Consider the following 10,380-nt stretch of genomic DNA (forward strand, 5'->3'; position numbering starts at 1 on the left):
GTAGAGAGAGAGAGAGACGTGAGAGAAGCAGGATATCTTGTGGAAGGAAATGAGATTGTAGATATTCTGGCAAGAGGAGCAATAAAGCATGAAACAGTTGATATACAAATACCATTATGTAGAACAGAAATCAAAACCATTATTAAGGGACATACAAACAAAATATGGCAAGAATACTGGGACATAACTGATACTGGACGACATCTGTATAACATACAAAAACAAGTAGGCTTAAATAGTATCAGGCAGAGCAGGAATCCAAAGGAAGGAAAGATAATTACATGTCTTAGAATAGGTCATGCTGGTTTAAATTTTACATTACAGAGAATAGGAAAACACCCCACTGGTCTTTGCAACCACTGCAACACACAAGAGACAGTAAAACATATTTTATTAGATTGTAAAAGGTATGAAGAAAAAAGTTAGAGAGTTAGAAACACAAGTTGGAAAACAAAACATGACTGTGGGAAATCTGCTAGGAAAAACAATGTCTAGGGAAATACATAGTCTCATAATTAATTATTTGAAAAATACTTGGATAAGTGAAAGAATTTGATAGAAATATATAGAGGGAAAAAGAAAAAAAAAATTGTTTTGTTTGTTTTATTTTATTTTATTGTCCTTTCTTTCAAAGTACTGCCCACACTCCAGTCCAGTAGGTGGCGGTAAAGGCACCTTTAAGTTGGTTTGCCAACTGCCAATAAAATTAAAAGATGAAGAAGAAGCAGGATATCGTCTGGATAACCGAGTATTTTAGGCCATAAAATCCTAAACGTTTCCAGCGACGATCTTGAAGTAAATGCAAGAAACAGGGTTTTAGGTCATAAAACCTAAAATTTCTTAAGTACAGTCAGCCTTTTGTCAACATAGAGGTACTACTCGTGCCTTTATAGAGGGAATGAGAGAAGAGAGTGACGCATGATTTCGATCGGAGAAACTCGGGCTTTTAGGCCATAAAATCTTTTATTGTTTCTATCGATATTTATGTTCCAGTTGGTCTAGGAGTACTACTCGTGCTGCTAGAAAGAAAAGACGTGAGAAAGATTATAAAGATCCGATTTTGTATGATTCGAGAAGCGGACGCTGTTTATTTTATGTGAGTTCAACGTATGTTGAGTGATCAGCCTAGGACTCGGGACTTTATTTTTTGAAAATCCATTTGAGTAACAGTGAACTGAAAGTTTATTGTTTGGCGTATATCGACACGAGATGGATGGAGGACGCCACCAGAGAGCCCTGTGAGTACCGTGAGCTCAACAGGTCCTCTGGCATCGCGGGACGTCACGTTTCAACCAAAGAGCTGAATCAACGTGCACCTACACGAACAATTTGATCACATCGGATCATTGAGGTAACACAGACTTTATTTTGTTTGCTCGACTGAGCGAAGTGGCCCTTGTTTGTTTACTGGCCACAACGATCGCTAGCCTCAAATCAGGCCTGCAACGGGGTGGGTTTTAAGGGGATTTGTGTGCGTGCATGAGTGAGAGGCGTGTGGATCCACATATTTGTTAATCTGACCGGTTTTAATATAGTATTTCACTGTGATTTTCTAATCTGAGCTGATTAATACTGTTAAAGTTAGGTTTGTTAAAGTTTTGTGTCCAGAGGTACACAATTGTTAATATTAGGTTGAAGTGTTGTAAGCTAACGCTCTAGAAAATCATTCACTTTACGTGAAAAGGTAAATCCCAGTTTGTGAGAGAATTTTAAGTGTAAGACTGAGAAGAGGATAAATTAGAGCATATGAGTTGAAAGCGAACTGTCGAAGAGGAAGAGATTAGTTTATTTAAAAGCATAAAAGACAGGCAACAGGTTGCATTAATCCATTTATTGGAGTATCTTTTGTTTGTATTTCTCTCCCTTTATTGTTTTGAATTAATTTATTGTGAAAACCATACCTCTACAGCATCCATACATTTTTTTTTTAATTTGCCAACTTGATTTCATATTAATACACCTTTGAATTCACTCATTTAATTGTGTAGTGTGTTGTTTCATTTCCTTGATTGAATTGTATAGTGAGTATTTGCAGTGATCCTAAGTTAACAAGAAATCGGTTAGTAATAATTTCCATCATAAGACAGCTAGACAAAGGATCAATTAGAATTTCGAACTCAGGCCCTTATCAGTCCAGCGGTAAAGTTACAAGAGGGCTACATAAAATGGAGGCACTGCTGGGATCCTCTGTCTTCTGATCAGCTGCAGAAAAAGAAGAAAATTTTGGGACGGTAAAAGAAAATCTAAAATGTCCTCAAAAGAGAAACAAATGTCACATGAGCTTTGCAGTTGGTGTGAGACTGAACAAATTGACCCCCAACATGCAATTATGCTTCTTGGGGTGCCATCTGACACTGATGTTGCCTTCATAGAAAACACAGTCCAAGCCATTCAGATTTTTGGAAGAGTGCGGGCTTGCGCTACAAAAGAAGGCTTGACACCAGAAACACTCCAGGTTCTGTGTGAGTGTGGAGAAACTTCTGTCTCAGGAAGGCAAAACCATGAGTGACCTACAAGGTTTAGTTAATCCTTTGGTAACAGGCATGACTTTTCCTGAAGCCATCATTCGGGCGGTAGGGGAACTGCTAGTAAAAACCTCCAAGCCTGTGAGTGATGGCCAGGCTTATAGGTGTTTGAGAATTTTTTCTGGAGTAGTTCCTACGCCTGTCAGTGAAGAAAGTAGTGAGAACTGGCTGGAACAAGCAAGGCTAATGGTCACAGATTGTGATTGTTCAGCTAAAGAGAAACGTAAGCGAATAGTTGAAAGCCTTAAGGGGCCAGCTTTAGAAGTTGTAAAGGCAGTGAGGGGCGACAACCTTGAAGCCAATGCACTAGAGTATCTTGAGGCTTTGTATAATGCTTTTAGTACTTCAGAGTTTGGGTAAGACTTATATTTTGCTTTTCGACTGCTCCGGCAAGAGCCGGGGGAGGCCCTTTCTGATTTCCTGCGTAGACGCGAGCGGTCACTTACCTTAGTAGTGAAACGAGGAGGGTTGATGCCACAGCGAGTTGATAGAGCTCGGATTGTGCAACTGCTAAGGGGTGGAGTTAGACATGATGATGTTAAAGTTGCGGCTGCGTGAGAGAAGAGAAAGTCCTCCTACCTTTTTGAAACTCCTCAATGAAATAAGGGAGGAGGATGAAACTGAGGCAGCTAGACGTAAACTCACCACTAATGTAAGGGAGACACAATCAAAAGACCATACAAGAGGCACTCTAGCTAGCCGGGATGGCTCAAAGGTTGAGGTAAAGGAGTTTACGACTTCAGTTAGGGGACTACAAGCAGTCTCGACTCCCTGAAGGAGTAGTTGAGAAAGAAAAAAACCCTTTAATGCCTTTAACTTCAGAGGTGTAAGCACTGAAAGCCCAGGTGCAACAACTACAAAAGCAGTTGTCTGTGTTGAGTGTAGGGTCCCATGTTGCTAGTGGGCAAGAGCCTCCACGAGCGAACCGGACTCCCGTTGCCTCAGGTAGATCCCCAAATAAAAGTAGTGAAGGATTTTTCTGCTATCGCTGTGGGGAGGATGGGCACATTGCCCCAAAATGTAGAGCCACTGAAAATTCCGCTCTTGTGATTCAGAAATTACTTCAGTTGATCTGTAAACCTAAAGATTCAAAGCCAGTATCGAACCCCAAAAATCCAGACATAGAGAAGAGTGAATGTTTCTCTAAAAAAAGCCACGTGGAATCCTCAGAACCTAGTCGTTTACCCAAAGGCTTGGTAGGGCCCTCATCCACATTTGACGTAAAGGTTATTGGCCACCCATGTGTCGCCCTGTTGGATAGTGGGTCTCAAGTGACCATTGTTTTTGAGAAGTGGTACTTGACCTATCTTCCACAGGTGCCGCTACAGCCTATCGATGGTCTAGCCATCTGGGGTTTAAGTTCATCCAGTTACCCTTATAGAGGTTATATTGTGGTGAACATGGAATTTCCATCTGCTCTTATGGGTGTCACAGAGACCATCACAGTGCTTGCTTTGGTCTGTCCTGAACCCAGTGGGCCAGAGCAGGTGCCTGTAATTGTCAGAACCAATTCCAGCCTTTTCACGAGGCTGGCCGGCATCTGCCAGGGAAATTCTTGTACCAAGGCACTCCGTGCAATGAGGATACAGCCACAGTTTGTGACTGAACAGCTGGTTTCACCACATCATAGAGTGGTAACTGAGGATAAGCCAGTTGGAGAGGTGAAGTGGGTAGAGATCCCTCAGTCAGGTGTCAAAGCGATTTGCCAACTCACCCGAGATGATAGCTCTTCCAGTACTACGCCTCGATTTGTAGACCAATTAGGAGTTCATCCAGATGGGATCCCTGCCGCTTTCTCTGGGATGTCGTGGCTAGAGGCTGGTGGTTTAGAACGGTTGACCCCGGCTGATTTAAGGGAAGTTCAAGACCAGGATTCCATTATTAGTGTTATTAAAAGAGCAAAAGAGACCGGCCAGTTAATGCCTGTTGGGAAAAATTCTGATCCAATGATTGCAACCCTGAAACAGCAGTGGTCAAAATTAATAATCAAAGATAATGTGCTTTACAGGGTAGTTAACACACAAAACGAAAAGAAGAGAAGGGGTTTCAGTTGGTGTTACCTAAAGAATACCAGCTGCTGGTCTTGAGGTCCCTCCATGATGATAATGGTTATCTAGGAGTCGAGAAGACTCTGGAGCTCCTGAAAGATAGGTTTTACTGGCCAAAAATGGGTCTTAACGTGGAAACCTATGTGAAAAATTGTGGGCACTGCATTACAAGGAAGACCATCCCACGGAAAGCTGCAACGCTGAATCAACTTACTAGTGGTGGGCCACTCGATTTAGTTTGTATTGACTTTCTCTCCCTGGAACCAGATAGCAAAAGGTTTGCAAATGTGTTGGTTGTAACAGACCACTTTACTCGTTACGTCCAGGCATATCCAACCAGGGATCAGAAAGCAATAACTGTGGACAAAGTATTATTTGAGAAATTTTTCATCCACTATGGTTTACCGGCTCGAATCCACGCCGATCAGGGGCGGGATTTCGAGAGTAGGTTCATACAGGAGCTATGCAGGATGTTATACATTCGGAAAACCAGAACGACCCCATACCATCCCCAGGGTGACCTGCAGCCGGAGCGATTTAATCAGACTGTTATCCATGCTGGGCACCCTGGATGATGAGAAGAAACAAAAGTGGAGTCAGTATGTAAGCCAACTTGTGCACGCATATAATTGTACACACAATGAGGCTTACGGGATACTCACCGTATTTTTTTGTTATTTGGTAGGGAGGCTTGCTTGCCCATAGACAGTTGTTTTGGGTTGTCCTCGTCTGACGATGCTAGCACCAGTCAATTGCAGTATGTACAAAAGTTGAAGGCGGACTTAAAGGCGGCGTATAAGCTGGCATCTGAAGCAGCTTTCAAAAGTCACCAAAAGAACAAAGCCCGTTATGACAGTAGTGTGAAGCATCAGGTGTTGAAAGAAGGAGACAGGGTATTGGTCAAGAATTTGGGACTTACCGGAAAGCATAAACTTAAAGATCGGTGGAGGTCAGTGCCTCATATAGTGGTAGCAAAGCTTCCCAATGTGCCAGTGTACTGGTTGAAACCTGAGGGTGGGCAGAATGGGAAAAAACATTACATGGGGACCATTTACTGCCAACAGGTGAGTCTGTCAGGTTCCCCCATGTATATTATAAGGAAGAGTCCTCTCGAAAACCAGTTACCCGATCTGACAGGGGTGTGAGGAGATCCGTTTTTCATTCCAGTAGTCCCGTAGACTTACCCAACTCCTCATCTAGCTCAGAAAGTGAGATGTGTTATGGCTATGTTGAGGGTCGGCACAAAGAATTGAATCTTCCTAGAAGAGAGCCTGAACCGATTTGTGGTGATACAGCTGAGCCAGAAGATGATGTCTCTTCTGTGCACGAGCAGAGTGATGTAGGGGACGGTTTGCTGGTTGTGATGCCTGAAGGAGAAGGGGAGCATTCGGGGTCAGTTGTGGATGACCTGGCTGAGTCAGAGTCAGAAGGGGGAGACTATCCTGTTTCAAAAGATTCTGATAAAGTAAATCAGAGTAGTCATCCATACAGACTGAGAAGTAGGGTAGAACCCGCCAGTCGTCTCAGTTATGATGCACCAGAAAAACCCACAGATCGATCTGTGAACTGAACTGAAAGTTTATTGTTTGGCGTATTTCGACACGAGATGGATGGAGGATGCCACCAGATAGCCCTGTGAGTGCTGTGAGCTCAACAGGTCCTCTGGCAACGTTGGATGACCAATTCGGCGCATCACCAGATAGCCCTGTGAGTACCGTGAGCTCAATAGGTCCTCTGGCATCGCTGAATCAACGTGCACCTACACGAACAATTTGATCACATCGGATCAAAGAAATATCAAGTTCAGAGGGAGAATCCAGAATCAAAATCGTACAACAGGCAAGGGTCGGGTAAGCCAGATTACGTTACACAAACAGTGAATATCCAGACAATCTCTATGCATACAAATGGGGTAAAACAGCACAAGCACTGCACCAACAAACAGCATGGTTCACAAAATGACCACCCCCCCCCCTGAAGGAAATGCTGCCATCTCTTTTAAGGGAGAGAAGACCAATCAGATGACGACATCAATGAGTCTGCAGGAACCAATCAGCAGCAACCTGGGCAGACACACACAAACCAGCAGAACAAAACACAACAAAACTATAGGGTCGTAACAGGTAACACAGACTTTATTTTGTTTGCTTGACTGAGCGAAGGGGTCCTTGTTTGTTTACTGGCCACAACTCGAATCAAGCCTGCAACGGGGTGGGTTTTAAGGGGATATGTGTGTGTGTGTGTATGTATGAGTGAGAGGAGTGTGGATCCACATATTTGTTAATCTGACCGGTCTTAATATAGTATTTCACTGTGATTTTCTAATCTGAGCTAATTAATACTGTTAAAGTTAGGTTTGTTAAAAGTTTTGTGTCCAGAGGAACACAATTGTTAATATTAGGTTGAAGTGTTGTAAGCTAACGCTATAGAAAATCATTCACATTACGTGAAAAGGTAAATCCCAGTTTGTGAGAGAATTTTAAGTGTAAGACTGAGAAGAGGATAAATTAGAGCATATGAGTTGAAAGCGAACTTTCGAAGAGGAAGATATTAGTTTATTTAAAAGCATAAAAGACAGGCAACAGGTTGCATTAATCCATTTATTGGAGTATCTTTTGTTTGTATTGCTCTCCTTTTATTGTTTTGAATTCATTTATTGTGAAAACCATACCTCTACAGCATCCATACATTTATTTTTTTTCATTTGCCTACTTGAATTCATATTAATACACCTTTGAATTCACTCATTTAATTGTGTAGTGTGTTGTCTCATTTCCTTGATTGAATTGTATAGTGCGTATTTGTAGTGATCCTAAGTTAACAAGAAATCAGTTAGTAATAATTTCCATCAGAAGACAGCTAGACAAAGGATCAATTAGAATTTCGAACTCAGGCCCTTATCAGTCCAGCGGTAAATCTCTTTTAAGGGAGAGAAGACCAATCAGATGACGACATCAATGAGTCTGCAGGAACCAATCAGCAGCAACCTGGGCAGACACACACAAACCAGCAGAACAAAACACAACAAAACTATAGGGTCGTAACAGGTAACACAGACTTTATTTTGTTTGCTCGACTGAGCGAAAGGGTCCTTGTTTGTTTACTGGCCACAACTCGAATCAAGCCTGCAACGGGGTGGGTTTTAAGGGGATATGTGTGTGTGTGTGTATGTATGAGTGAGAGGAGTGTGGATCCACATATTTGTTAATCTGACCGGTCTTAATATAGTATTTCACTGTGATTTTCTAATCTGAGCTAATTAATACTGTTAAAGTTAGGTTTGTTAAAAGTTTTGTGTCCAGAGGAACACAATTGTTAATATTAGGTTGAAGTGTTGTAAGCTAACGCTATAGAAAATCATTCACATTACGTGAAAAGGTAAATCCCAGTTTGTGAGAGAATTTTAAGTGTAAGACTGAGAAGAGGATAAATTAGAGCATATGAGTTGAAAGCGAACTTTCGAAGAGGAAGATATTAGTTTATTTAAAAGCATAAAAGACAGGCAACAGGTTGCATTAATCCATTTATTGGAGTATCTTTTGTTTGTATTGCTCTCCTTTTATTGTTTTGAATTCATTTATTGTGAAAACCATACCTCTACAGCATCCATACATTTATTTTTTTTCATTTGCCTACTTGAATTCATATTAATACACCTTTGAATTCACTCATTTAATTGTGTAGTGTGTTGTCTCATTTCCTTGATTGAATTGTATAGTGCGTATTTGTAGTGATCCTAAGTTAACAAGAAATCAGTTAGTAATAATTTCCATCAGAAGACAGCTAGACAAAGGATCAATTAGAATTTCGAACTCAGGCCCTTATCAGTCCAGCGGTAAAGTGATAAGGGGGCTACATAAATATGAATTATTCTTTTTTATCCTTCTGAAATACCAGGATTTGAAATTGGGAGAATGGTGTGCTTACAATTTCCCCACGACATAACAACTTAACATGCATCATAGTATGTATTCAATGAGAAGTTGTTAAAATCAAATGCGGACACATCTTTTGTAAAACAACAAGTACTTTTAAAGGGGTCCTATTATGGTCTTTTACAAAGTCTTGATTTTGTTTTGGAGGTGTACAAGAACAGGCTCTCATAATCTCCTCAGCACCGCGATCCCCCTCAGCAGCGAGGGCTCTCTGACAGCGTGTCCCTCCTTCCTCCTGGGTTTCGGCACCAATGTAACGTAGTTTGTAGGTCGGGAAGAAGGAGGCAGGAACCGGCGAACACTCGAACTCTTTAATAATAAAATAAACACAAAATAGCGCGACAGCCCTTCGCGGACGACTGCCGCGCACAAACGAAACCAAAACACAAAATAAACTCCAGGCCTGGTCCTCTCTCCTCTTTCCCTGTCGTCACTCCTCCTTTGTATCCTTCCGGAGCTCCTCCGTGAGACTCGAGATCAAATAAACACAATATTACAACGTACAATTGCACAAAAGGCTGCAAACGAACAGCGCGCATCTGAAGTGTCTCTGAAGGAAATAATGCATTATTTATCGGCTTTAAGATATCGGCCAAATTTTCTTATCAGGCCGATACCGATAACAGAAAAAATGAGCATTTATCGGCCGATACCGATATGGTGGCCGATATATCGTGCATCCCTACAAAAAACACATTATTTTTCACATATTTTACATTATTACAACACCTATCTCCCCGGTCTGGCATGAACGGCTCAAATAGTTCCTGAATCATATGAAGGCCCACCTTCTGAAATACGAAATGTGCTGATTGGTTAGTTGGGCCAGTGTGTGTTGTGATTGGCACCACTCGGCACCTGGTCAGGAAATGTCATGCCCCTTACCATAGCCTTACCGGCCAGCTTCAGTGTAAATATTGCGTCAAAATCAAATCAATTTGAGGGCGATTTAAACCCTGATGATTGTAACCACTTTAAGTTCATCTGCCTTGGGAAAGCTAGCGTGTCTCCGACATAGTGATAACACTCATTGCCTTCTCTAGTGCAGCTCAACCAGGTCTCGTCCCATTCGTCGATATTTGTGATATCACCAATCCCGGAAAATATGCATTGTAGTCCAAATGAGTCGTTCGTTGTAGTTTTTGAAAACTGATTTCTGTTAAATAAAATATCTCCTTTTGAAGTGGACTTTGCAGATCTTTTTATGCTCAAACAGCAACATTACAGACTAACTAAAGTTGAAAAAGTAAAAAAGCATGATAGGACCCCTTTAAAATTTAATAGCAACAATTAAGAAATTAAGTAAGCAAAAGCAGATTCCACATTGAAAAAGACTGTTGAAACTGTTGTGGTTGCATTTCGATTTTGCCTGCCTCAGCTTTAAACATATACGGCTCTATCACAGTGCTTGCCATCTAAGAGTATCAAAACGCATAGTTAGAAACTACACTGCACTTACTCGGCCATCACCCACACATGTTCCCCATCATCACTCCTGTCAAACCCTGCCTAAAAGCACACACCACTAACAATTCATGTTCTGATATCAACTAGGACTACAGACTCCTACCTGTGAGGATTCTTTTGTTGTAATTGTCTTCTCGTATGTTATCTCCAGCAATCACCTACCTTTAAGGGATAGTTCACTCAAAAATTAAAATTCTGTCTTACCCTCATGTCGTTCCAAACCCGTAATACCTTTGTTCATCTTTGGAACACAAATTAAGATATTTTTGATGAAATCCAAGAGCTTTCTGACCCTGCATAGACAGCAACGGAACTACCACGTTCAAGGCCCAGAAAGGTAGTCATGGTTTGGAATGACTTGCATTTCTCCATTTAACCACCTGTTCAATAAATAACTGCTTTGGT

The sequence above is a fragment of the Sinocyclocheilus grahami genome, unplaced genomic scaffold (assembly GCF_001515645.1).
Source record: "Sinocyclocheilus grahami isolate Dianchi unplaced genomic scaffold, SAMN03320097.WGS_v1.1 scaffold818.1, whole genome shotgun sequence".
NCBI lineage: Eukaryota > Metazoa > Chordata > Actinopteri > Cypriniformes > Cyprinidae > Sinocyclocheilus > Sinocyclocheilus grahami.